The sequence below is a fragment of the Mixophyes fleayi genome, chromosome 1, assembly GCF_038048845.1.
Source record: "Mixophyes fleayi isolate aMixFle1 chromosome 1, aMixFle1.hap1, whole genome shotgun sequence".
NCBI classification, from domain to species: domain Eukaryota; kingdom Metazoa; phylum Chordata; class Amphibia; order Anura; family Limnodynastidae; genus Mixophyes; species Mixophyes fleayi.
In genome coordinates this window covers 441,010,176-441,037,103 of record NC_134402.1, presented here as the reverse complement: position 1 = coordinate 441,037,103, position 26,928 = coordinate 441,010,176, and the positions used below count along the sequence as shown (strand labels likewise).

The following is a 26,928-nucleotide window of genomic DNA, read 5'->3' as shown; positions in this document are numbered from 1 at the left end:
AATTCCGGCAGATTTGTGCAAGAGGTCAAAAAACGTCGCCTCCGCTGCAGTCTGGAATTTGTCACATTCGTGGATCACCGTTGTAGGCAGCAGGGTTCATGCTAGTGAGAAAGTCAATGTTTATGTTTTGGATTTCAATTTTTAATTTGCAAACACATTATGGCTAATATAAATTGGAGGTGATTTATGTAACCTAGCACAAACGACTAATATGCCATAAACCTTTGAAAACTAATCATCCGTAAAGATTGATCAGCTCATCACTGATGAGAACAAATATCCGACTGGTCAAGGTGAATTACGGCTCGTTTTTGTTGTTACACCATGGTAGCAAAACATCCCCGTTATGGTTTGTATTTGCTTTACTCTGAAATACGGTCAGTTGCCCTTACAAACCATAACTATTGTAGTTACCTTTTATTATCAATTTCATTATTTTCTCTTTGAATAAATATCTTTATTAGAAAAGTGCACATCCTGCAAGTAATCTATATAACGAACACTCATACTGCAGATTACATTTTTTTTTTCTAAATAATTGGGGAGACAGGGGGCTGCACTCCTGTCTTCAGGCCGTGACTTATTGTTTCGATGCAATGACATATTCATGTAAACTGACAGCGATTGGGTGTGAAACAACGGTTACTAAATATATCACTTCATTGTCTTGAGAAAGTTTCTTCTTCTACATAAGTTTGAGAGTTAAAGTCAAACACCGAATTCAATATATTTTATCCATACATTTCTTGTAGCTTAAAGCAGCTATCCCGCATTTTTTATTCTTTAAATTGCAAGTTGAGTACTTTTTTAAATTATGCATCTTCATTTTTCTTAGCCGTCTTCCAAATCATTATCTCTTTTCCAAATAAAATGGCTGCCAGACATGGTCACTCTGCGACACAGACCCACAATCACAACTCCCAGTTTGACATATGATGGCAGAAGGAGGATGTTACAGTGCAGACAGAGCTCAGAGGGTCCGTCCAAAGTCTCTCTGCTCACCACATCATGTGTCTGTGGTTGCCATGGTAGTCCAGAATCATAAATTATTAAATAGCAGTCTGAAGGAAAAACAAGGACAAATGGCAGCATTCCTCATATAGCCTGCCACAGTGATTTATGGTTAAAAAAAAAACACAAAAAAAATACACCTGATTTTTTTCATGAGATTAATGCTTTAAGTAACAGTTTTTCCACGGGTCTCCGTTAGTTTCCAGGTTGCAATAGTTTTCCTCACAGGAGCTTTAAGTCTAATGACAAAGGGGAAGCTATCAGGAAGCTGGAGGTTACAGGTGAATCTTGGTACTTGTAATTTAAAAAATAGTGTAGATGGGGCATGTATTTGGGGAAAAAAATATTTAAGCTCCAAACATTGCAGTATTAAAGCCTTGTAGACCACGACATGCAGTTAGCTAGCTGTCATCCTACCATGTGATGTCATTGCAGCCCAGTGACATTGTTCATGTACGTAGACAGTGATTGGGCTCCTGTGGACTGAGCCTGCTCCTAGGACATTGCCTTGTATATTCTGATATATGTACTTATTCTTAAAACCTTCTCAGCAAAATGCCATTTGAAAAGCGCTGTATAGAGATCTATATCCGTTTATCTTCACAAACACCCTAAGTGAGAGTTTATTGATGACTTTACTGGCATGAGGTTTGCAGTCTGTTATTCAGGAAATAGAAATATACATCGAGCAAAAAAAGAGAGAACTTCAGATATAACTGAAGTTCTTGAATTATTTACATGTATTTTTTCCTACTCTTATGTAATATAAGATGTAATCTGGACTTGTTTCAGCTTCTAAAAATAAATTATTTGTTTAAATACACATAAGAGGTGGTTTGTTTTATATTTTCAAGTTTCAATGTTTCTTTTCACATTTTATTATATGGAATCTTTCTATAAGAATTTTATATTGCCTGTTTAAATCCAATTTACTGTATAAAGAATTTGAAAAAATTATTATTGATGGAAAAAAAAAAAGAATTTGAGAATTAAGAGTGATTTGAAATAAGACACAAGCTACAAAACGATTTCATTGTATAGTCAATTTGCTTTGCGTCTAACGGATAACTAAGCAGATCCAATTGTAAACCATTTCTATATACAGTATATGGACATCCCAATCTAATACAGAAGTGCTTGTGATTTAGCCATATACAGCATTCATTATAAACTTTGGATGAGTGATCAGGGAACAGATATGTGTCTCCTATTTACACCACAAGATTCTAAAATTCAGTTTCTGGAAAAACATGCAAGTATGTGTGTCCTATCATTACCCCCTCTCTCTGCCCCACCCACCTATCCTCTGGTTGGTCCCACCCTTTTATTCTTAGCCCCGCCCCTCCACAAATTACCATTAGTGGGACGATGATTGTGATTAATTTCCATCAGAAAATCAAATGATAAAGGACAATGTTTACTGACTTACCAGTCACACCTCATTACCACTCCTCTCTGCGCACGCTCCAACTTCCTTGGCCCTCAATACATTATATGGACGTTCCACCGTAAGATGGAGGAGAGTCGGATGATGTCATTGGTAATGGACAGGACTCTTCCGGAATTTTTAAACAAAATACCAATGTAGGGTGTTGTCCTGGAGTAAACCGTGAGGCGCCTAATCGCAGACTGAATTGTATTTATTGTTTTTTAGGGTTCTGTTTTTCTTACCCATAACAAATTATATATATATATATATATGTTAACCCGTGCATGATACTCATGCATTGTAGTCAAATCAAGCTACTTAAGGTGTTAAAAAGGTTCTTGTCATGCATTTGGGCCATAGCCCCGGCCTCAACCACCAACCACTCCCCACTGTCACCCCCGGCAACCACCAACCACTCCCAACTGTCACTTCTCCTTCAAGAAATATATATATATTTTTTTTAAAATCTTTATAAACACTTTTAACAATTAACAAATTAAATTAACAAATTAAAAACATCTTAGTATACCAAATTTCAGCCCTTTCTGAATTTTTTTTCCACACACACTAAGAATTTAGTAGATCAGTGTATAACTCCGCCCAGCAGGTGGCGCTGCAGCTTGGTTTTATTTTTTTCACACACTCACAGACAGACTAACACACGCCATTAAGCATTTATATTATAGATATACCGTATTTGCCGGCGTATAAGATAAATTTTTTGCCCTAAAAAACATGCCTCCTAGTTGGGGGGTCGTCTTATACGCTGGGTGCACTTGGGACGGCAGTTGGGATAGACATCCGATACTTGCCCGGTGCGGCCGCGGCAGGTCATCAGCGTGGTACTATCCATACTTCCATATCAACGGAGACTGAAGCGCTGACCAGCCTATATGCGCATGCGTGAAACCGCGTCAACACGCCAGCGGCTTCCGCTTACCATCTCCGGCCGTGAAGTGATCTCTGCACGGACGTGCAGCTCGCAGCACTTTTACATCTCAACGTCCTTCCCGGCTACTAGCCTTGTCTCCAGGCAGGACTGCAGAAGGTTTTCAAGGCGAAAGTGCGGATTTCTTGAGACCGGTACAACAGGTCACAGAGGAACAGGACCTGGGTATTCGAGAGTCAGACTGAGGCATCCTGACCATCCAACCTGGGGAGGAAGGTAAGTGCACTACCCACTACCCTCACTTCCCAGATTTGTGAACGGACTCTGTTTGGATTATCTGTTCACCCTGGTCTGTTCCAGGGGGTAGTCTTATACGGCGAGTATATATCAAACTCTATATTTTGAGTGGAAATGTTGGGGGTCGTCTTATACGTCCAGTCGTCTTATATGCCGGCAAATATAAATCTATCATAGGCAATCCGAGGGGGGGTTCCTAGTGCCTGGAAACCCCCTCCAAGCCTGGGGCACTGTATAATTGAGGTGTTTGGGCCCTGCTCCCGCTTCACACGGCTCTGCTCGAAAAGAGAGCTGTGTGCACCTAACAGTAGTGCACACAGCATTGCCCGTGTATATTATGGGGATAGGAAGAGTTGGAGAGCAGCCAAGCACTGTCTAAAATTATATACACGCCCCCATGCATGCTGGTCACGCCCACTGGTGGCGTGGTGTGGAAACCCCCTCTACAAATCCTGCGTTTGCCCCTTGGTTGTGTGTATGTATGTATGTATATATATATATATATATCTATAATATAAATGTCTAGTGGCGTGTGTTAGTCTGTCTGTGTGTGTGTGGAAAGAATAAAACCAAGCTGCAGCGCCACCTGCTGGGCGGAGTTATACACCGACCTACTAAATTCTTAGTGTATGTGGGGGAAAAAATTCAGAAAGAGCTGAAATTTGTTATACTAAGATGTTTTTAATTTGTTAATTTAATTTGTTAATTGTTAAAAGTGTTTATAAAGATTTAAAAAAAATATATATATATTTCTTGAAGGAGAAGTGACAGTTGGGAGTGGTTGGTGGTTGCCGGGGGTGACAGTGGGGAGTGGTTGGTGGTTGCCAGAGGTGACAGAGCGAGAGGAGTGTGATACTCAGGACCGCTGAGAGAGATCCCTGTGTCTGGATAGACATCTGGATAGATGTGGCGATGAAAATGAAGGATGAGGTGATGGAGAAGAATGATGAGGTGGTGACATGTGGACAAAACCACGTTAAAAAAGGGCACTTATGTCGGGTAGTAACGCTCTTCCCCTGAGGAGGCCTGGGCTATGCCCAAATGCATGACAAGAACCTTTTTAACACCTTAAGTAGCTTGATTTGACTAGAATGCATGAGTATCATGCATGGGTTAACTTGTGTGTGTATATATGTATATATATATATATATATATATATATATATATATATATATATATATATATATATATATATATATATATATATATACTCTTTATGGGCCTTATTTTGGATTGAGTTCCACCAACTGGCAAGTAAGTGCGTTCTATGAGCCTTTCACATAACCATTATTGACATTCTGTGAACTTTACAAACCGACAACAGAACGGCCTTGTCTGTTAGTCTCCGAAGGGCATGACATTGTGTATATTACAATAGTAGCAGTCATTCAGTTCTGTACGTGTTGTAGTGGCTGTACATTAAGGGATATAGTCACATAATCCTCGGTGTTTGCTAGTTTAGCATGGCTCGCAGACGCTTCACAAACATTGTACATAGACGTGTGGAGAGATGTTAAGAGTGACAGAAGGAAACCTCGTCTGGAGTTTTACCAGTCAGTGGTCTTTAAGCATCAATAGATATAGAAAAAATAATGAATAGGTATTGTTATCGCTCCAATGTGTGCTGATTTTCCCAACATTAGTCCGTTTTTCCATTTACAAATCTTTAAGTCACAATTGTGATGCCAAATGGTGTTTGTTTTGCTTTATTTTCAACCTAAAACAAAGTATGGGGTAGCATTGAGAAAACATTGTTACATTCATTGCCAGGTATTTCATTTAACAATTATGGGAGCCCTAGGTTTTCGTAAAGTGAGCTGTGTGGCATTCATGTGGGACTTGGCCTGGAAATGACATCCAAAAATGCCTGTGGAGAATATAGCATGTCCTTGGGCAATGTAGAACTTTACAGCGCTGGGCAGCCCTCTGGGTTGTGACCACGCCCTGTCATGTTGTGGCCACGCCCTTATTGTGACTTGCCCACGCCCCCTCGACCGCTGTCAGGGACAGATATGTTAGGAGGTATGGGTTTTGGAAAAAATATACCTACAGGGACTCGTTAAGGGACAGTACAAATGGCACAACTAGCAAAAAAAATTTACAATGGTACAATTTTTTGGGGCGAGGAAATATAGGAGTATTCATATTATTATAGAATTTGAGGAACAAGAAGAGCGATTTTGTTAGGGCCCATTTATATAGCTTGAGTTAGGGTTATGCTTAGATTTGGACTTGTATTGGGTTAGAGTTTTATGTATGTTCATATTAAGGACTTTAGGTTTTTCTTTTTTTAAATATAACTTTTTAACGTTACATTTTAAGGATTCACTCCCCTTTGAAACAAAGGGGCTCTTGTCTTTCAAGGTCACCATTGGGCTAACACAGAGGTTCTATAATCCTGACTCCATTGCTAAGAAGGGCAATTACCCCATTTGTCCTTTTATTAACAGACCTGTTTGTGTATGGTGTATATTTATTATCTTTTTGGTTTCAAGGTAATGATGCCTTTGAAAACTATATACATCTAGGTCATGGTGATAATTATGCTACTTACACTGACCTGGACAAGGATTTAGGAATACAAGTTCGTCGAAATCTAAGTAGCAGCACTTAATGTCAGGCAGCAGCTGCAAAGGCAAATAAAATCTTTGGAAGCATAAAAAGGGAATAAATGCATGTGCTACCCATATAAAATTATCATTTTATAAGTTTCTGATTAGACCACATGGATATGAGCTATGATTTTGGGCACCTCACTGTAAGAAAGACTTAGTAGAACTAGGTTACTTACTGTACCCTTCCCCTCACCTGCCTCCCCTGCTCTCACCTTGCCCACCTTCGTTCTATACTTAATGCGGCTCTTACAGATTTCTTTTCTAACTCCTCACCCTCACCTACAAGCCCTCTGCCACTCAGCTGCCCCATATATCTCCAACCTCCTCTCCATTCACACTCCCTCCCGTTCCCTGCAATCGGCCTATGACCGTCGCCTTTCCTCTACCCTGATCACCTCATCCAATTCCTGTAACCAAGATTTCTCCCAAGCAACCCCCTTCACTGGAACGACCTCACATGCTCCACCTAACTGTCCCCTAATTTGTGCTCTTTCAAACGAGCACTTAAAACTCACCTCTTCCTTAAAGCCTTCCAGCCATCCACCTAACCCTCCCTCCATGCTCGTTCTCATCACCTCTCTCTTTCCTGCCCCTTACCTGCTCCTCCTGCCCTAGATCCCCTGACTCCCCTTTGTACCAGTCCTCTGTTTGCCCTCCCTTTAGGTTGTAAGGTGTGTGCGTGTGTGTGTGTGTGTGTGTGTATGTTAGGGAATTTAGTCTGTTTAGACTGTAAGCTCCAATGGGGCAGGGACTGATGTGAATGAGTTCTCTGTACAGCGTTGCGGAATCAGTGGTGCTATATGAATAAATGGTGATGATGATGATAAGCTCTCAGGAGCAGGGCCCCCTTCCCTCCTGTCTCTATACCATTTATTCTGTGCCAACCTCACTATGATAGCTATGCTTGGAGTCTTGGTATTTTCGTTTTACCTGTATGGTCTATTGTTTGTATTGTGTACAGCGATGTGCAAACCTTGTGGCGCTTTATAAATAAATGATAATAATAATTAGAGTGTACATAGGTGGGCAATTTTTAATAAGGGAATGGAAGGGTTAAATTATAGAGAAATGTTTGAAAAATAAAATACCTTAGAGGAGACCTTATTGATAAATGTATAAATATATTCAAGGACAAAAAGAAAGAATTGACTAACAAATATTTTGTGCCAAGGACAATAAAGACAACAAGGTTATCTATTGTTGTAAGAAGAAGGATGCTTTTACCATCCGCATAGGGTGGGCTGGGGGGTTGACGGTGATGACCTCTGTAACTATAATTTTTGGAGGATATTATATGAGTGATTTGATGTAAGCAATTTATCCATTTGCCATTTTTGGAATGAGGAAGGATTTTTGACCCCTTGTGAAGCTAAATTGGCAATTATTATATTGCCCTCCTCTGGATCAACACAATTAGAATTAATGGAAGGTTGAATTGAATGATCCTGTTTCTCCCTTTCAACCTTTTTAATTGTGTAGTTGTTTTATTCTTTAAGAATTCCAAGGGAACATGATTAAGACAGAGCGTCAGTATTGTGGGCTTGGCACAAGGCTCCCCCCCACAGTTAGGCATTAATAAATGTGATTGAATACAACTTCTTGGGAACCACTTGCTAAAATTATTTGCTGGAAACTGGAATTCCCCTTATACTGCGTAATTGCTTTGCATTTTTTTCTGCAAAGTTGTGGAATTATTTGGCAATAATGGATGCAGAGAAATGAATTATGTCCTGAACAGCTGATTGAGGATCAATAAAATACCATTAACTTCCAGTCTTCATAATCACTCCTTGTCAGCCTATACCTAAATTTACACAGCACATATATATCCCTTTATTGCTCATAATGGAATTGTATTCCTATTTAATGTGTACTGTAATAACTTATCACCTTTATTGATAGAATAGGACGGTTTACAATGTCTTGACACATGCATCTTTTAGCCTTTGCATTTCGAATGTAGCAATTGTAAATGAGTATTATGGGGACTGCGATTTAATGCGGTAATTTGCCTAATGCAGCAGAAATGGGCTGACTGGGCAAGAGGGTTCCTGTCCCCCAGGCCGGTCCCATAGTGGGCTACCTTGGACTGGGTCACTGGGCCACCTGCATTTCTTCCCCTTTAAAATGTTCCTAATAGGCTGCTGAGTCGAGTCTTGACCCCCAGGCTAAAATATGCCAGACCTTGCAAACCGTTCTTTCTCTGCTGAGCCACTCTGTCAGTCTCTACATTGGCTGCCTGTATTTCAACGAATCCAATATAAAATTCTTGTACTAACATACAAGGCCGTCAACAAAATTGCACCGACATAACGTTTCCTCACTAGTCTCAAAATATCTCCCAACTCGACACCTCCGTTCTGCACAAGATCTGCGTCTCTCTTCCACTCTCATCATATCCTCCCATTCTTGGTTACAGGACTTTTTCCGGGCTGCACCCACTTTGTGGAATTCCCTCCCTCGCACAGTAAGATTTTCCTCTAGTCTCCAAACCTTCAAGCGTTCACTGAAAACCCACCTCTTCAGACAAGCTTATGATATTCCTCAACCACCATCTTAATCTCCCTAGGTTACCCAATTACCATCCTCTACACAGCTAACACAAAACAACCCTCTGACCAACATCGCCACACACACAGCCCACTCAGTGCTTTTTTGTATTCTAGCTGGTCCATTGTGCAATATGATGTAGCACGTGCCCTTGTGTTTCTAACTCCCATTGTCCTATATATTGTAAGCTTGCGAGCAGGGTTCTTTTACCTCTCTGTCTGTCTGTATTACCCAGTATTGTTTTATTAATGTTTGTTCCCAATTGTAAAGCGCTACAGAATTTGCTGGTGCTATATATATATATATATATAAATGTTGATGATGATGACCTCCCCTCCGATCAGCTTTGGGGTTTTCTTAAATTAACTTTTTACTAAAAAAAATGCCTAAACCATGCGGGAAAAAGCAGCTTCTGCATGAGTTAGAGCTTCATATTTAGGCCCCCAAAACTGCAGGAGAGGTAAGTGCCAATTGCACTCTGCTATAAAGTGTTTATAACAAATGGCTACTGATAGTATAAGTTTGTAAAAAATCCACATATGTAGAGTTTTAGTAATAATAGTTATTATTATTAATATAGTAGTTTTATTATTATTATATGATACTATCATTGTTTGTATTGTTATAGTTATTATATAGGGAAATGAAAACATATAATATTAAACAAACAAAAATGTATAACGATTGTGTTGAGAATTTGTTTTGTTCCTAATGTCACTGTTTAGATATATTCTACTACAGGAGGTTACACAACATTAATATTTCATAGTTAAGTGAATGGTAACACAATAAAAACCATCTTAGTATTGATTTTTAGTTTGTAAATAATGTTAAATAAGTAATGTAAATGACATAAGGCAAGCTGTTGACGCTTAGGGTGAGAAAACAGAATTACATTTCAAAACACAGTTTTACTTTTAACCCACTCATGTTCAGTGGCTCTAAAGAACAAACTTAAAATTACTATTGTTATTTATATAGCACTGTTCACCCAATAGCACTCAAAGCCCTTTACATTTGCAGAATAAAAACACATACAAAATAAACATATTAAAGATTAACAGAATACAGAAAAGAGAGCTAACCAATGGGTTTTATGAAAGTAGAGGGACATTAATGAAATGATTGAGTAAACTGATAATTCTTGAGTCTGTTTTTGGAGATTTCTAGAGAGGTGGCCTCTTGGACTGTGTGAGGCAGCGCGTTCCAAAATGCTTGTGCCCAATACGAAGAATAGGAAGTTCAAGGTATTGTTAGTTCTTCATCTGCGGTTTGAGAATAGGGAGTCAGAAGTATCTAGGACACTAATTATGTAGGGCTTTGAGTGTCAATAAGCCAATGTTTAATTAGATTACAGGCAGCCAGTGATATTTATGGAGAACAGGGGTTATCTAGTAGGAACGGGGCAGGTTAATTACCACCCTGGTTGCTGCCTTTTTGTACCGCCTGTAGGTGGTGCAATTTTTCAGGGAGACCCAAGTGTGCGGTCACAAATGTGATGAGGATGAGTGTAGGAAGATCTTCTGGGGGAATCAAATGTTTGGTTCCTGCTCTGTTCCCCAGATGAAAGCATGAACACGTGATTATGTCTGACACCTGGTATTTGGGTGTCAAGCTACAATCAAGAACAACACTAACATTCCGAACGTTTGGCAACTCAGAATCCCAAGCTGTAGTCCAGTTGGTTGACCCAGCTGTAGTCTTTTCATTTAAAGATGTTTCATCAGGATTCAATGTCAGTCCACTAGCAATCATGCAAAAAAAAGTCAACTGCTCCTGTCCGCATGGTGTTTGTATGTTCAAGCAATCTGCGTCCTGTGTACCTTATGAAAACACACAGACTAAAATCCCATCTGTGAATGGATCACGTATAAATAACTTATGATATAAATTTATTTAAAGGAAATAGCGCAGAGCGCTTATTTATATAAATTGCCAATGCACTTATTTTTAATATTGTGTATATTTTGAGATAATCGTTATTTCTGAGACCAGGGTAGAAAATGTGTTTTTTCTGTTTAGCCTCTCTAGAGGAAATGCATTATGTCTGATGTATATATCTGATACAATGAGCCTTTGTTTACAAAGCCTTTGGTGTATTGTGATGTGGGGAAGTGGCTTGTTTTGGGTTTTGTTGTTCTGTGGGAATGTGTATTCGGTGACTGTCTGAAGAAGGTATTCATGTCAGATAGACCTTTTGACTTGCCAGTATGTATCCTGCCTCTCAAATGAGACACAGGATATTACAGCAAGGTTTTTTAGAATTTCATAGCGAAGTGTAAATATTGATAGCTTTGGAATGCATGTAAATCTATGTTTTGGTAAATAGGTTATATCCTGATGCTAAAAACAGCCTGTGTCTAAACTGTATAAAAGGCACTCGCTTGTATTGGAAACTTGTTCTTCTGATTTCAACATCTGACCAGATCACTGGACCCTAAACCAGTGTGATACCAAATAAACATCTTGCTTCAATGACCGGCTTGAAATATTGCTGCATTCCTGTGACCTACAGATGAGACCCAAACTCTAATCCGTTCTCCGGCTGTCTCTGAGGTTTGGACCCAAGCTTTCCAGTACCACCGCTCTGCCTGCTACCCATGCAGCCCTGGTCAGTGTGATAGGCCAGGGGGGATCCATCCACAGCAACCCTGATCCATAGTAAGAGGTCAGGAGTACCAGCCCGGGTCCACCAGCAACGAGATACGCTAGCAGCGTCCGTTACCCAGAAGGAACGTGGTTCTGAGTGCCATAAAAGGAGCTCACTGGTGGCAGCAGGCCCCTCCCACTGCGGCAGGAGGGGCGTATTCGGAATAACGAAAAGGCACGGTGGCAAAGTAAGCCCTGTCGATTCCCAGCAACAACAGACAGGTTGGCATAGGCGGTCCATCCTGTCGCACCATCTGAATTGCTTTTATTCATAGTTTTGGGAGTAATGTACTGATGAACATCACTCTAATATCTCAGTCATTGCCGAAACAGCCTCCACGCTCACCTAGTTCAAAGTGGGCCGATTCTGCTGTTAATGTCGAGAGCAAAGTAAATTTAATTGCATTGATATTGCTTTGCCCAGGTTACCAATTTTTCAATGTGTCAAGTATACAAAGAAAGATAAAATATTATCTTTAGCATACATCAATGTTTATTTAATCTCCCTAGTCAGTTGTATGTGTTTATCAGAAACATAGCATTATCCAGTGAGAAAATTAAAATCCTTCAGATAGCAAAATAAAGTTTAGTTTTCAACTAAAAATCTATACATTTATTTTTGTCATTTTAGTTCCATTACTTGTCAGTTTTAGGCTTCATATTATCCTCGGATATAACTCTGTTTTACATTCTGTGTCATGTTACCTTTAGGTGACTGTCAATCTCTTTCGTTTGGCATTTCTGAAAGTACATAATGTCTGCAATATGTTAATTGTCTCGAGTTTAAAAGTTTAGTTGATACATTACATGTAGACCGAAAGGTGAATTTAAATCCACTCTTTAGAAGTCTGTACTAACAATCCCAGCATAGCCCAATAATTAAAAAAATCAAATTAACAATTGTCCAGGTTTTCTTTTCTTCAAATGCTTGACCTGTTTTTCTCCAAATGTATCTTTTGTGGTTAAGGGCAGAAAGCTACTTGTTCCATCAGACCTCAATACTGCGCACCAAAAATTCTCTGTCTGATGGCTGTCTGTATCGTTATGACAACTCTTTCATGTCAATCATTTTTATGCAAGCAACTGGTACTGTGAACTGTGTTACATGTTGAACTCGTTTATGAGCAGTTATATCAGAGCTTTTAAATCTGGTGGTTAAGTTGTATGACTCCTTATCAGATGATATGGTCATAACAAGTGCACAAACAACATTTAGAAATGCATTGATTGCCTCCTTTTACAAGCAATGGATTCTACAGTTATAATTAGTAGAGAACATTGACTGATTCAAAGAATTTATCAGATTGCCATTTTTAGGCACATAAACACATAACTCCTAATTGTCCAGAGTTCGGCCTGACGGTCCTGATTTTAGGGATTTGTCCAATTGTCCCACCTAGGATTTGTTTGTCCCACGAGTGGTAAAATTGGGGGGTATCTTCTGCCACTGGTGCATGCTGCAGTGTTTAGAGGGGGGTATCTAAGGGCCAGTCTAGTGCTTTACAGAGCTAGACAGCCCTCTGGGGGAGTGGTCACACACCCATCGTGATGTGGCCACGCCCTGTCATGTTGTAGCCACACCCTTATTGTGACTAAGCCAAGCCCCCTCGACCGCTGTCAGGGACAGATATGTTAGGAGGTATGGGTTTTGGAAAAAATATACCTACAGGGACTCGTTAAGGGACAGTACACCTAATCCCGGGGGAGTAAAATATTGGGAGATGTGGGAACAGATGTTTTCCTTCTGTGAGGCTAAATAGACAACTGTTGAGCTGGGTACACACTACAGAAAATTACTGCAGATGCGTTTTCCGTGACAATTTCACCAACGACTGATGATCTTACAGATTCATGTGTACACGATTTACCTTCAGTTCTGTGATCTTCATCTCTCATAACCATCTGCTGAAAAGATGGTGACTTTGTACACTCTACAGATATCTGCCTACACTGCTGGCCGTGAGTGCGTACACGCTGCCACATTTGCCCGACATCGTTGACCGTGATTTTTAGGAAGCTTACAAAACCAAATCAAATGTTACGACGTGCTTTGGTACGATAAAACCTAATTGCAAGAGCGTACACACTAATGCAATATCTGACCAAACGGTCGCTTATCGTGTGATGAGATGAGCACAATGATTGGATTTAAAACCTGTAGTGTGTACCCTTTGTACTTTGTATTGGGGAATTTGCCTCCTTGCCAGAATTGTAATCTTTGAAAGATAGAACTTATTGGACCTGTGTCATTTTTTAACCTTTATTATGTATAGGAGTGATCTATATGCATATTGTCTCTCGGTAATATCCCTAACTCATTTCATTGTTTCAGTTAGGATATTGTCACTAAATAACAATATAATTTGACTCTGTCTATAGCGTAAGTATAGCTGTTTTTTAATGGAAATAATGAACACAAATCTGTAATGTTTCCGTCCTATTAAAAATGGGACATGGTGTCAATGTTATTACCAGCCAGGCTACAACAATGTGGCCATGTAGTAATTAGTACTGAAGCACAAATTGCATAGTGAATATTGTTTTTTTGCAGGTTCAGCTAATCGGACAGAGAAGGGAGCAGGCAACAGATAACCAGTTGTCCGAGGGATGAGGAGGAACTGCCAATAGAAGCATACTGAAAATTACAGGAGGTAAGAGGATCTTCATCAAGGAATTCTGTTATAAATAGAAAGAAATAAGACTCAATGAAACAAACATCTGGGATGATGTTAAACGGCTGTTAGGAATCATTGTGTTGGAACGTTCTAAAGGATAGAACCTTAAAATGACCCTGGCACACCAAGTGCACCATCCTACATTAGAATCTACAATATCTATTGGAACTACCATCAGCTTTGTGTCAGACAGGTGCCAAGTGTATATTACGTGGAAACTGTGCCCATGACTATTAAGCTGGGAGGCTGCCTGGGGGCTATACAGCCCATTTTGAGAAGAAGTTTGGGATTCTAGACCAAGCATCTAATACTCTCCGGCACACCAGTCATTTTGGCAAATGCCAGAGTTGCCACATTGCCAGTCTGGGCCTGTTTGAAAGGACAACACATAATGCCTTTTCTGTGATTGAGGAGGAGCTCAGTCTCATTTTTATGAAGGACATGAGATATTTCAATACGTAGAGTATCACTTAGACCGCATTTACCTTCTGAAAAACCCTCTACACTTACTTGAAATACATTTCAATGTATAGATTCCACCACTCGGATCCACACAGCTCAGCTCAAGGAAGCTCGTCATTATGGTAGAAAAGTACTTACAAGTCCATCTAGTTTTGTTATTTTTGGGTGTGTTATTAGTTTGGGATTTTTTTTGAGGGGAGGGGTTTGTGTTTTTTTGTTCTTAATATTTTTTCTTTATGGGGTAGATTTATCAAACTTAGAGGCAAAGTGAAAGTGTTGCCCATTGGAGCCAATCAGATTCCAGATATTGTGTTCTAGAATCTATAAGATAAATGATAGCTAGAGTCTGATTGGTCTCTATGGGCAACACATCCCCTTTGCCTCTTTAGAAGGTTCAATAAACTTACTACTAAGTCTTTGCAAAAGAAATATGTTTGCCCCATGTATACTTGATTTCTTTTACTGTATTAGCCCCCCCCCCCACTTCTGCTTTATTAAGTTTCGAGCAGACAAAACAATGTTTTAGGTTGGACCGATCCCCTTTTTTTAAAGAAGGAATCCTGGACTGCCATGGAGATTTCTTCTTATATTTATTCCACTACCTGTGTCACGTAGAACTAAGGAGCAGTTGGTGAGCGTCCACTTGGTACAATATGAGAGTAGTACATATTTACTCGCCCTTTCTTAAAAAGTAATTTTTCTATTTTTTTGTATTTGTCTTTTTTTATTCCTCGTTCTAACATGAATAAGTAGATCTGCACTCAGGGACTATGGCAGTTCTTATTCAGAGCCACATAGCCTAGTACTTTGTTAGGACTGAAATGCGTCAGTTGTCTGACAAAAGTCTTTTACTGCATTCACCCAAATAAGACCCCGTACCCACTGGTGTCAAATTGTTTTACTGGTGTGTTTTATAGTTAACAAGCATGTAAATAAAGAAGGGAACGGACCCCAATAATCCCATACTCACCTATGCACCTGTAGTCTTCGATGGTGACTGCTAGATTTACTGCGAATGAATGTATTTTGGTCAGTCGAGTGGTAGCTTATTACCACTTGTCAAACGCGATCAAGCTTGACATGCATGGTCATTATCGCAACACCAGTGGGTAACCAGCCTTACATTTATTTCATTAGTTGGATGCTTCATTGTCCCTGAGAGCAGAATTACTCATTACCGTTACAGCTCTGTGAGCTTGTCTCCCGTTCCTGCAGCGGGCATGCGCTCTAGCAGACGCTCTTATGCGGCTCTCCACCAATCATTGCTTTCTTCAGGCTATTAGTACCATATTATTTCATGGTCTGAATGGTTTATTATTATTTTTAATGAGTATTCATCTTTTTGGAAAGACAGTCTATCATATAATAAAACATAGGCGGTATTAAACATAATAAAATTCGGGTTTAACAACGCCCTCTGGACCTATAGGTATTCCACGCTCTACAACGACAGTGAGAGAAGTCGTCTTTATTCTTCTCGTATGACACCTGCTGGTTCTGTATTCTTGCAGTCATTTGCATGCAGTGCCAGTGGCCAAGGATGGAGGGAATAATTTTGTGTGTGTGTGTGTGTGTGTAGCATACAGTACTATTGAATTATAAAATCGTAAACAACCACTAAACGTGACACGATTAATTTTGATTTTTACAACCCAAATTGTTATATGTATTTTAACACCTATATTCAGGCCGGCTTCAAATGGTTATTGAAAACCCACATGTTTAGAAAATCCTACCAGTCCTCCACTAAATCATGTCACCATGTAGTATACCTCACCCTCTTTCATTCTCCATCTCTCCCACTCTTCCTTCTTGCCCTCAGGTCCCCTGACATTGGCTCACCCTCATGTGTCAACCATTTGTCTTCCTCTTTCCCTTTAGATTGTAAGCTCTAGTGAGCAGGGTCCTCTTCCCTCCTGTTCTCATTACCTATAACCTTTGCTTATCAACTACACTGCGCACCTCCTCCTTGGGCTCTCTGCCCATTGAATCCACTCCTCCATTGTCTCTGCACCTCTTTCAGTGGCTCTAAATCTGTTAGTTGCGCCCACACTAATGGGCACAGGTCTCAGCCTGCGCTGAGTATACCGCTTCTACTCCAGTAGCTGTTTGAGAGTTGTAGTGTTATTTGTTTACTGTATTGTACTGTTATACCATGTACTTTCTTGTTGTTTGCCCTCTGTACGGCACTGCGGACCTCATGTGACGCCCTTTAAATAAAGGTTATTATTAATAATAATAATAATACCAGGACACATCTTTAGAAAAATTGACCAAATATTAGATTCTTTAATTTGGGCACATACGAGAGCTGGAATCAATAAACTAGATATCCCATGTAGACTGATAATGGCTTTAGGGCTGGCTTTTACAAATTACAGACTATTAATGTGCTTTATAGACTGTCCATTTCCCAGCAGCACAGAGTAGGGATGCTGGTCCAGAAAGATTGTGGTATTATAAGCACCACCTGTGCGACAAAGGGCAGTCACCCATCTTGTTTACAAACAGAGTCCGTATGACACAACTTCTTGGACAGCAACAATTGCAAATACACTAAACTATAAACTGCTCTGAAAGTTGTAAAAAAAATATATATAAATATTTTTTTCCCAAGCAAGATCCTGAGCCCCTGGGATCTCCTTGCAGGTCTGTGACTGTTACAGTATCTGAAACCAGCAGCTGAAATCTAATTAATTGCTGTCATGTATCCAGACGCTGCTAATTGTCCTTGCTCTGCAGTGTGTGAAAACCTTTAGGTACCAAAGCGCATTGATGTATCCTGCAAGGGTAGGACAATAAACAAAGTAAATTATTTTCACATGGGACCTTTCATTGAGCATTCTGATGTCTGTCCGATCAAGCGGTAAAATCTGATTCATGAACTGTACTACAAAGGCTTCGGATAAATCTGTATCCTCATTCTGTATGTCTACTTTAATCTTAGCACCAGACCTCCGGGGAGATTTTGCAGTCACTAGCTGCAGCTATGAGGAGCACTTTGATATCCGTTTTATACTGTCACAATTAAAAATATAAAATATTTTATGCACACTAGATTTTTAAGAAGCATGTGTAAGTACTTCTATACACCAATATGTGCTAAATTTACAATTTAACTTGCACTACTGTTTTTTAATTTAAAAAAACAAATGCAGTGTCCCTTCTCTTGCACTGTATGTAGTTGTCACCAATATCTGCTCTTGTTCTTTGTATATGAATGACTGCACAGTACCACTTCTGCTCTGCAGGCTGGGTGCAATTCTCAGCGCATGTTATAACTCGCCATGTTTTGACAGTTGTGCGGTACTACTTTTCTTGTCCTGTATGCAGGATGTAATTCTCAACAATTCTGTGCTTATCCGTGTATGAATAACTGCACACTGTTATTAAATAAAAAAAATAGGAATACTTGTGATGATCCCATAAAAGGTGACCCCTGTTTTCTTATGGGTGTAATAGGTCCTCTTCCCACTAATTCTATTGACCTCTGTGCAGCCTAATTTTATAGTCAAATATAAATTCAGAATGATAGATTGCTTGTGGGAAGAACTGGGATAGTCCTAAAAATCAGTTTTCAATCTAATTGTCCACCTAAACAGTAAGGCTGGGTCCACACTACAGGTTTTTCACCCGATTATCGTGCCAATCACACGATAAACGATCGTTAGGTCCGATATTGCATTAGCGTGTGCTATAGGCAACATCTCCACTTTTACAAACCCGCAGTTTAGTAAATATACCCCTTGGAGTGTGAACGTTTGTGTCCTTGTCAGTAGGTGGCGCTCTTGTTGCTTAGGATTGGATGTATTAGGACAGAAGTGTATTTAGATTTACCAATGCTGGGTGTGAACACAAGATAGTGAAAACTTATCAGGAGCTGGTCAATTGGCAGTATGAATGGGAGCTGTGAGAAAGATAGGGCAGCTTCATGGTAATGGATTGTGGCACTGGTTGAATTGCAGCATTTTAATGTAACTAATATATACATTTTATTATATAATAGTAGTTATGGTTGTTTAATGTTGTCTTTATTCTCAAGAGTTAGCCATTTGTTTTTATTTTGTTGTTTTTCTTTGTAAAGTTATTTACTTTAGAGGGGAAGATTCAATTTCCCCCGAAGTACCGCCGTGTTATAGATATTACCGTTATTACGGTAATATTAACCCGGCTTTCTGCAAAAAGCCGGCATTAGAAGTACCATAATAACGGTAATAGTTTCACGTGGTGGTATTTCGGGGGGAATTGAGTTCCCCCGAGAGACTTTTGTCACTCAGCTAAAGAGGAACATCACAATCTAGAAGTATTTCTTATACAAGCTCCCCATTGAGGGTAACTGTACACGTAGACACATAGGAGGTATTCAATTAAGATGGCAAATCGCGGTTGCTGCGCACATAAAGTGCCAATACGGTATCGCAACATTGTGGATTGCCAAGTGAAACCCACAATGTTGCAGTAACGGGAAGTGTGCAGCCGCGTGTAACCGCGATTTGCCGTCTTAATTGAATACCCCCATTGGTGGTCACTATGAATAAATATGTAATAAACGTAGATAATAAGTGAATTACTCCTGATTATAAGATTGAGTTGCCCGATCAATTTTAAACAGAAGATCATTACCAAGGTGTACAGTATATCGGTGTGTTTCAGCTGCTCACCAGTTCTTCTCTGGCACCTGGTCGTATATCGGTGTGTTTCAGCTGCTCACCAGTTCTTCTCTGGCACCTGGTCGTATATCGGTGTGTTTCAGCTGCTCACCAGTTCTTCTCTGGCACCTGGTCGTATATCGCCATGTTTCAGCTGCTCACCAGTTCTTCTCTGGCACCTGGTCGTATATCGCCATGTTTCAGCTGCTCGCCAGTTCTTCTCTGGCACCTGGTCGTATATCGGTGTGTTTCAGTTGCTCCCTAGTTCTTCTCTGGCACCTGGTCGTATATCGGTGTGTTTCAGCTGCTCACCAGTTCTTCTCTGGCACCTGGTCGTATATCGCCATGTTTCAGCTGCTCGCCAGTTCTTCTCTGGCACCTGGTCGTATATCGCCATGTTTCAGCTGCTCGCCAGTTCTTCTCTGGCACCTGGTCGTATATCGGTGTGTTTCAGTTGCTCCCTAGTTCTTCTCTGGCACCTGGTCGTATATAGGTGTGTTTCAGCTGCTCACCAGTTCTTCTCTGGCACCTGGTCGTATATAGGTGTGTTTCAGCTGCTCACCAGTTCTTCTCTGGCACCTGGTCGTATATAGGTGTGTTTCAGCTGCTCACCAGTTCTTCTCTGGCACCTGGTCGTATATAGATGTGTTTCAGCTGCTCACCAGTTCTTCTCTGGCACCTGGTCGTATATCGCCATGTTTCAGCTGCTCACCAGTTCTTCTCTGGCACCTGGTCGTATATCGCCATGTTTCAGCTGCTCGCCAGTTCTTCTCTGGCACCTGGTCGTATATCGGTGTGTTTCAGCTGCTCCCTAGTTCTTCTCTCTCACCTGGTCGTATATAGGTGTGTTTCAGCTGCTCACCAGTTCTTCTCTGGCACCTGGTCGTATATAGGTGTGTTTCAGCTGCTCACCAGTTCTTCTCTGGCACCTGGTCGTATATAGGTGTGTTTCAGCTGCTCACCAGTTCTTCTCTGGCACCTGGTCGTATATAGATGTGTTTCAGCTGCTCACCAGTTCTTCTCTGGCACCTGGTCGTATATTGGTGTGTTTCAGCTGCTCACCAGTTCTTCTCTGGCACCTGGTCGTATATCGCCATATTTCAGCTGCTCGCCAGTTCTTCTCTGGCACCTGGTCGTATATCGGTGTATTTCAGCTGCTCGCCAGTTCTTCTCTGGCACCTGGTCGTATATCGGTGTTTTTCAGCTGCTCCCTAGTTCTTCCCTGGCACCTGGTCGTATATCGGTGTGTTTCAGCTGCTCACCAGTTCTTCTCTGGCACCTGGTCGTATATCGCCATGTTTCAGCTGCTCGCCAGTTCTTCTCTGGCACCTGGTCGTATATCGCCATGTTTCAGCTGCTCACCAGTTCTTCTCTGGCACCTGGTCGTATATCGGTGTGTTTCAGCTGCCCACCAGTTCTTCTCTGGCACCTGGTCGTATATCGGTGTGTTTCAGCTGCTCCCTAGTTCTTCCCTGGCACCTGGTCATATATTGGTGTGTTTCAGCTGCTCGCCAGTTCTTCTCTGGCACCTGGTCATATATTGGTGTGTTTCAGCTGCTCGCCAGTTCTTCTCTGGCACCTGGTCGTATATCGTCATTTTTCAGCTGCTCACCAGTTCTTCTCTGGCACCTGGTCGTATATCGGTGTGTTTCAGCTGCTCCCTAGTTCTTCCCTGGCACCTGGTCATATATTGGTGTGTTTCAGCTGCTCGCCAGTTCTTCTCTGGCACCTGGTCATATATTGGTGTGTTTCAGCTGCTCGCCAGTTCTTCTCTGGCACGTGGTCGTATATCGTCATTTTTCAACTGCTCACCAGTTCTTCTCTGCCACCTGGTTGTGCATCGGTGTGTTTCAGCTGCTCGCCAGTTCTTCTCTGGCACCTGGTCATATATTGTAATTTTTCAGCTGCTCACCAGTTCTTCTTTGGCACCTGGTTGTATATCGCCATGTTTCAGCTGCTCGCCAGTTCTTCTCTGGCACCTGGTCGTATATCGGTGTGTTTTCAGCTGCTCGCCAGTTCTTCTCTGGCACCTGGTCGTATATCGGTGTGTTTCAGCTGCTCACCAGTTCTTCTCTGGCACCTGGTCGTATATCGGTGTGTTTCAGCTGCTCACCAGTTCTTCTCTGGCACCTGGTCATATATCGCCATGTTTCAGCTGCTCGCCAGTTCTTCTCTGGCACCTGGTCGTATATCTGTGTGTTTCAGCTGCTCACCAGTTCTTCTCTGGCACCTGGTCATATATCGGTGTGTTTCAGTTGCTCACTAGTTCTTCTCTGGCACCTGGTCTTACGGCTGGAGGAGGAGTGAAGAGCCGGCACTGTGACCAGGTGAATCCAAAGCTGGGCACTGTACTGAGAGACTGATAAGACCCGGCAGCTAAAACAAGTCCTAGATCAGTAATAGTTGACCCCCCCATTTACGCCCAACCCCACCCCATAATCCGTGTCTCTCCTGCTGATGTGGAACTAAAAGTCCATGCAGAGGTAATAGAAAACCTGCGGTTTTCCTGGGGTGGTGGAACTAATAGTATCAGCAGGGTAAAAATAGCCAAAATATGGGTCTCAAACATTTGTAGAACTACAAGTCCCAGCAGAGCAGATGTTACCAACTTGTCACTTCCCTATTAATGTGGAGCTACAAGTCCCAGCAGTATGTGGCTTTCCAGGTGGTGTTGGACTATGTCCCAGCACAGCAGATGTATGAAACTTGTGACTCTCCATCTGGAAAGACATGCTGGGGCTTCTAGTTCCATCCACAACGGCAGGGATGCCTAACCCTGTTATTGTACATTAAATACGAATATTCCTAATGTATCATAACAAATGTTTATTTGATTTCTGTATCGCACACTTCTTCAAGTGTGAAACTTGTTTTCGGTCTGCAAAATCACTAATCATCATCATCATCATCATTTATTTATATAGCGCCAGAAAATTCCGTAGCGCTTTACAATTGGGAACAAACTAATTATAGGCATTGTATCCCCAATACCTCTAGCAATCACACCAGGCCATCTTTTCCATTGGGCACGATGGGCAGGGGCCCAACGGGCAAGGGGGCCCCATAGGCACGGCTCTTAATGAGAATAAATAATCCTGCAAAAGAAAAAAACCTGCAAAAAAAACCTTCAAGGGTCACTGAGCAAGTACATCTATCTATCTCTATATATCTATATCTATATCTATATCTGTATCTGGATACATCTATATATCTATATCTATGGGCCCCGGTGCACTGCTTTGCCCGGGGGCCCATAATGTTGTTAAGATGGCCATGAATCACACTGAAGACCTATCACTTCGCTACATACATAATACACACCATTGATGATTCTGCTCCACATTCGCAGCTCCATGGTTCTCTGACAGATACAAGATACAAGAAAACATCACATCACCACAGCTTATTTGTATCACATTATATCTGGGATAGCAAAGGGACAAATCAATACTGACTTTATGATGGGACTAACATTTGTGCAGAGAGTGAAGACTGGAGCATGTTGGTGTCATATTAATATGTGACATTAAACAATCGCTTGTTCCTGTATGTTTCTTAGAACTGCAGCTTGTATACCAAGGGAGGGATTATTAAATAAGGGCAGGGCACAATATATACACATTAGTCAGATATACAAGGCAGTGACTATATGTCATGTGACAAAATATAAACCAGAAGTGTATCAAGTTAGTGAGTTAGGAGCATGCTTAGGTCAGGAAAGATACATTGTATAATAAGCATCTCTATGTAATTTAGGGTAGGGGGAGAGGGAGAATGCTAAGCCCCCTTATTTTTTATAAGGCATTACATAGAGACACAACAAAAACGCAACTGTTGTGCAAGTGTAGAGAAGGGTCTTAGTAAAAAAAAAAATAATAATAATATTTTTTATTTGTTTTTATCAAAGTAGACAGAAAAAGACTAAAAAGTCTAATAATGTATTTGTAGGACTTATCCTACAGCTGATCTTCCTCTGTGTGCTTCTCCCTCTCACATTAGGGTTTCATCTTGTAGGAGGAGATCATTTAAAGAAAATAAAAAAAATTCTACAAGAACCAACATAATCTGGCAGCCATAGGTATGCTGGCACTTGTAGTTCTACAAGCACCAGAATACCTAAGCATTTTAAGACTGCCTGGGTTGGTTTGGACCAGTAGAGCGCCCCTATTAGATAAATATAATTTTCAAGCCACATTTGTAACAACCTGGACTCTTTATTACTAGAAACAATTCCCCATCTCGTGGTCAAAAAAACAAATTGCTTGAACACTCACATAAACGCTTAACATATGTCTGAGCAATGACGAAAGCAGCACACAGTGTCGGGTGCAAGTGCAAACTGTCAATCACAAGCAGTTCGCTAGTACCGGAGACAGTCATCCGCCCCTGACCTCCCACAATTAATGCAGATTTCTCAGGTGTATATGCGTCTTTTTCCCCGGTCTGCTAACACCCCCTTAATGTACTTGTCCTACGTTATAACGTCCCCATCCCACCACTCCGGCGCAGACTGGTGTAAGTGGCAGAATGACGTACAGTTACATGGGCACATATGTGCGCGTCCACCTTCTGGACGCGGACAGAGCAATTTCACACGAGATCCGATGTGCAAAGGGACATGGTGCTCACTCTGCATCAGCCCCTATGTGTTCAGTGACGTTGGCCGAGATATTGAATTGCGTAAGGAATACCAAGGAACGTTTTCCAGGTTCCTTATATTGTTTTTCTTTTTTGTTCAGATATGTAATATTATTATTATTATGGCTGTGCAGACTTTGAGAAGAAGCTATTTGACGTGGCGTCTGTAGGGCATGATCGCTGTATTGCTTTCACTCTTCAGGTGGATTTTCAAGCTTGGCACAAATTTATTTTCCAGCTGCAATTCTAAGGACCAGGTGTAGGTCATGAAATACACTGGATGACAAGTATCCAGGCACGATTGCGCAAAGGAAGAAGCAGCGTGAATCTGTATAAATGTATCTTACTGTCTGGTCCGGTATAGCACAGTGATTGGTTGGTAGATAAACTATTTACCCTATCAGAATCCTCTAAATATAGCTTCTTTACCCTGACAGTCCCAGTACTAAGTATTTTTGAATCTTTCCAATCTCAATAAGTGCACAATGCCAATTGTCTCCTGTATGCATTTAGCAGTATTTCCATACTGTGAATTTATGCACCGACAACTGCAAAATACATCCTCTCTCGTGATGCTTGTTGAGCCCCTGAGCGTAATTATAATGCAGCTGGAAGATTGACATGCATGTCTTCCAACCCTTCCTTTGGTCTCCACGTTGGTATCTGAGCCATGTCTAGAGGCTGGAGTCCTGTCTACAGGCTGGAGTCCTGTCATCTCTGGAATAACCGGGTAGGTTGGTCTGATTAATAAAATAGTCATTATTGGGAGGGGTGTAAAAGTGGTCCTGAGCCTGGGGAGAAACCCCTTAAATGTTTTTAGTTGTTCAACCTAATCAGCCCAATGAAAACAAGAACATATGGGATCAGCTGTGAACAATGAGAGGGTAAATGTGGCTTTTTTCCAAAATATGTGCGATCCGTGGGAGGAATATAGCCTGCGGTAAACTGATTCACTGCAAAGCTCAGGACAAGCAGAGTGTGAATTGGTTACAGCTCAGTGATATTTGCATTACAATGCTAAGGAAAAATGTGGTCTGGGCACAATGTATCAGTGAAAGTTTACTATGTAACAAAAGGTCATATAGGAGGTATGTTGGGCGGAGTCCTCGTCAGTGACCGTGTTTAAAATAAGGCTCTGAAGATGTAACAATGTTCTGTCTTTTATTTTGCTCTCTGCTGTTCGGAGGCGCAGTCGATGTACCCACATCAAAAACACTGGGGGAACACACACACTCCACTCAGATTAGGCCCTGGTTAAAACTGAACTCATGACCCCAGCGCTGGGAGTCAACAATGCTAACCACTGTGCCACCCATCTGTATAGTGCAGTGGTTCCCAAACTTTTGCAGTTCGCGGCACCCTTAGAGTCTCCAAATTTTTTCAAGGCACCCCTCCAAAATAATTATTGAGCAGTCCTGTTTTAGAAGTAGTTGGGTCAAAAAATTGTAATAAGTATTTAGGTCAGGACAGAAATACTTATTTAGTTGTATGCAAAGATGCCCCCTCTGCATCCAGACACTCTGCCCTCAGGCACTCTGCCCCCTCTGCATCCAGACACACTGCCCTCTCTCACACTGCCCCCTCTGCCCTCTGTCACGCTGTCCCCCCTCCTCTGCTCTGTCACGCTGTCCCCTCTCCTCTGCCTTCTCACACGCTGTCCCCCTCCTTTGCCCTCTCACGCTGTGTCCCCCTCCTCTGCCCTCTCACGCTGTGTCCCCCTCCTCTGCCCTCTCACGCTGTGTCCCCCTCCTCTGCCCTCTCACGCTGTGTCCCCCTCCTCTGCCCTCACACGCTGTGTCCCCCTCCTCTGCCCTCTCACGCTGTGTCCCCCTCCTCTGCCCTCTCACGCTGTGTCCCCCTCCACTGCCCCTCTCACGCTGTGTCCCCCTCCTCTGCCCTCTCACGCTGTGTCCCCCTCCACTGCCCCTCTCACGCTGTGTCCCCCTCCTCTGCCCTCTCACGCTGTGTCCCCCTCCACTGCCCCTCTCACGCTGTGTCCCCCTCCTCTGCCCCACTGTGCCCCTCCTCTGCCCCACTGTGCCCCTCCTCTGCCCCGCTGTCCCCATCCTCTGCTCTCTGTCACCAACCTCTGTCCCGCTGTCACCATCCTCTGCTCTCCTCCTCTGCCCGGCTGTCACCATCCTCTGCTCTCCTCCTCTGCCCCGCTGTCACCATCCTGTCACCAACCTCTGTCCCGCTGTCACCATCCTCTGCTCTCCTCCTCTGTCCCGCTGTCACCATCCTCTGCTCTCCTCCTCTGTCCCGCTGTCACCATCCTCTGCTCTCCTCCTCTGTCCCGCTGTCACCATCCTCTGCTCTCCTCCTCTGTCCCGCTGTCACCATCCTCTGCTCTCCTCCTCTGTCCCGCGGTCACCATCCTCTGCTCTCCTCCTCTGTCCCGCTGTCACCAACCTCTGCTCTCCTCCTCTGTCCCGCTGTCACCATCCTCTGTCCCCCTCCTCTGTCCCGCTGTCACCAACCTCTGCTCTCCTCCTCTGTCCCGCTGTCACCATCCTCTGTCCCCCCTCCTCTGTCCCGCTGTCACCATCCTCTGTCACCCTCCTCTGTCCCGCTGTCACCATCCTCTGTCCCGCTGTCACCATCCTCTGTCACCCTCCTCTGTCCCGCTGTCACCAACCTCTGCTCTCCTCCTCTGTCCCGCTGTCACCATCCTCTGTCACCCTCCTCTGTCCCGCTGTCACCAACCTCTGCTCTCCTCCTCTGTCCCGCTGTCACCATCCTCTGTCCCCCTCCTCTGTCCCGCTGTCACCATCCTCTGTCACCCTCCTCTGTCCCGCTGTCACCATCCTCTGTCACCCTCCTCTGCCACGATCCCTCTCACTCTGCCCCGCGCCAGGCGCCAGCCATAAAAAACAAACAAACACAGAAACTTACCAATCCGTCGGGCGCCGGGACCCAGCAGCCTCCTCTCTCCTGCAGCTTGTTACTGACGTCGATATTCAGTGACAGCTGCAGGAGAGAGGAGGCTGCTGGGTCCCGGCGCCCGACGGACTGGTAAGTTTCTGTGTTTTTTTGGGTTTTATTTATGTCTGGCCCGCGGCA

The 26,928-nt window shown here is 42.4% G+C and overlaps 1 protein-coding gene across 3 annotated transcripts in view; it reads left to right on the top strand.

Moving 5' to 3' along the window:
- The window catches only part of RAB27B (RAB27B, member RAS oncogene family), a 187,217-nt gene that overhangs the window by 87,544 nt on the left and 72,745 nt on the right, over window positions 1-26,928 (top strand). For 2 of the 3 annotated variants that reach the window (XM_075185401.1, XM_075185410.1), the window contains one exon: window positions 13,993-14,092. The exons of the other annotated variant lie outside the window; for it this stretch is intronic. The gene's annotated coding sequence lies outside the window, so the exon portion shown is untranslated. The remainder of the gene's footprint in view (window positions 1-13,992; window positions 14,093-26,928) is intronic. 3 annotated transcript variants of the gene reach the window in all.